Source organism: Schistocerca piceifrons, unplaced genomic scaffold, assembly GCF_021461385.2.
Source record: "Schistocerca piceifrons isolate TAMUIC-IGC-003096 unplaced genomic scaffold, iqSchPice1.1 HiC_scaffold_954, whole genome shotgun sequence".
Classification (NCBI taxonomy): domain Eukaryota; kingdom Metazoa; phylum Arthropoda; class Insecta; order Orthoptera; family Acrididae; genus Schistocerca; species Schistocerca piceifrons.
This window is the reverse complement of record NW_025729228.1, coordinates 1427501-1430000: the sequence shown is the minus strand read 5'-3', so window position 1 is coordinate 1430000 and position 2500 is coordinate 1427501. Positions and strand designations below refer to the sequence as shown.

Below are 2500 nucleotides of genomic sequence, written 5' to 3'. Positions count from 1 at the left end.
TCACTACCTCCCCGTGCCGGGAGTGGGTAATTTGCGCGCCTGCTGCCTTCCTTGGATGTGGTAGCCGTTTCTCAGGCTCCCTCTCCGGAATCGAACCCTGATTCCCCGTTACCCGTTACAACCATGGTAGGCGCAGAACCTACCATCGACAGTTGATAAGGCAGACATTTGAAAGATGCGTCGCCGGTACGAGGACCGTGCGATCAGCCCAAAGTTATTCAGAGTCACCAAGGCAAACGGACCGGACGAGCCGACCGATTGGTTTTGATCTAATAAAAGCGTCCCTTCCATCTCTGGTCGGGACTCTGTTTGCATGTATTAGCTCTAGAATTACCACAGTTATCCAAGTAACGTGGGTACGATCTAAGGAACCATAACTGATTTAATGAGCCATTCGCGGTTTCACCTTAATGCGGCTTGTACTGAGACATGCATGGCTTAATCTTTGAGACAAGCATATGACTACTGGCAGGATCAACCAGGGAGCTGCGTCAACTAGAGCTGAGCAGCCGGCCGCCCGGGAGTGTGTCCCGGGGGCCCGCGCGAACACGCAAGCGTCCGCTCAATCATTCTGCAAACAGGAGGAGGCTGAGCTCCCCTGCACAATACACCTCGAAACCCTCTCAGGTCCCGGCGGCGCGCAGCGCCGTCCCAAGTACTTGGTCGGGTTCGAGAGAGGCGCAATCGCCCGGAGTTAGGCGAGTAGACGCTTTCGGTGCGACCACCCGTGCTCCCAACTGAGCTTGCCGCTGCCGACAGAGGCCCGGGAGCGTGCTGTCGTGGCATTGCCGGCGGGAGACAACACGCGCCACCTACGGTGACCGGCAGCTCCAACGCCAGCGCCACAGAAGGACAAAAGCCCCACTTGGGTGCCGAAGCGAACTCTCCCAGCACAGCGCACGCGCCAACACATCCGCACAGCTGCGATACAAACCACCAGCGAGAACCGCTGGGGCGACCGAGCAGCAGACGGCGTCGCGGCGCCGAGCGCCGGGCGGCGGCGCATCCTCAACGCACACAGTCCTCAATCGGACCAGCACACTGAAGATGTCCACCGCGCTTCGCACCGGGCCCGCGAGGACCTACTTTGGCCGCACGGCGCCGCGCGCAGGGTGCGCCGGCGCGCAGCTGCGACGCCTGCCGCGTCCGTCGGCCGGCGCGCCTGCCACTGGCCGCCCCCACCAGCCGGCTGTAGCGCGTGCGCCCACGCACCGCGCGGCCAGCACGCCGGGAGGCGCCCCCTCACCGGCCGGGGACGGTCCCACCCAGCCACCGCCGCGTATCGCTTCACACCCAGATGCCGTTCAGTTTCGTCGGCATGGTGGGTATCGCTGGAACAACCGGTTAGTACCTCAACCTATCGTCGCCATCACCGATTCACCCCTAGCGAGAACAACCGCACCACAACAGGTTACCATTTGTTCATTTGCGTAACTTCACCAGAAAACGCAGGCGTCCATCGCCATTTGCAACTTCCACGATTATTGCATGCCTGTGTCAGGTGTCACGCCACACTACGTCTGCCCACATACACGCAACAAAATGTGCACGCCTAGACAATACGTGGAAGGTGGCCCCCGTACGTATGCGATGTCCATTGCTCGAACGACTGTCAACCGGCCTCTGTAGCATGTCGCAGATATGGAACGCGGTGCACCATGCCATCACGGTGTGTGAGGAGAGACGACTAGGTCCGAATACATCAACAGACAGCTCATGCTGATCGCCATCCACGGCGTCCGTTCCTCCCACACGTCTCTATGGCGTACCACACTGCAATCCAGCTCTCATAGGGAGACGACACGTAGCTGCGTGCACAATATTTGCACTGTATGGTCCGCCGTTTTTGGGCGCAGTCGTTGTACGGTCACACATGTGCCACGATGTATCATTCAGTACATAAGGACGAATGTGCAGTACAGATTGTGGTTTACGCGTACGACATTAGCGGACAGTTGACACAGGCCGCACCACAACGTAGCCTGAGTACGTCGCATGCGGAGGGCATTGAACATGCAAAGTTCTCACCAACCAGCTTGCGAAGGCAGGGGGCAAGGTGGGGACGTGGGGAGGGGCGGCATGTACGTCCTGCTGCCATCCACATTACAGTGTACAGCAGGAGCATGTGGAAAGTGAGCAAGACTTGCAAGGTGTTTAACATGAAGCGATACACAGGGGAGCGGGGAGTGCGAGTAGCGAACTATATTGCGAGGGTTGCGGGTGGGCAACACTACACTAATTGAACGAGTCGTATAACAATTACAGAGCAGGTTTAGGCGACAACGTGGGTTACGTTAGGCGACAACGTGGGTTACGTTAGGGGACAACGTGGGTTACGTTAGGGCACAACGTGGGTTAGGTTAAGGCACAACGTGGGTTAGGTTAAGGCACAACGTGGGTTAGGTTAAGGCACGACATGGGTTAGGTTAAGGCACGACATGGGTTAGGTTAAGGCACAACATGGGTTAGGTTAAGGCACAACATGGGTTAGGTTAAGGCA

At 58.0% G+C, this 2500-nt stretch overlaps 1 non-coding gene across 1 annotated transcript in view; it reads right to left on the bottom strand.

Moving 5' to 3' along the window:
* The window catches only part of LOC124773575, a 1909-nt gene extending 1424 nt beyond the window's left edge, over nt 1–485 (bottom strand). The window contains exon 1 of the ribosomal RNA XR_007014818.1: nt 1–485. This exon is cut by the window's left edge and continues 1424 nt beyond it. This is a non-coding gene — a ribosomal RNA (small subunit ribosomal RNA).
* Between the last annotated feature and the right edge of the window lie 2015 nt (nt 486–2500).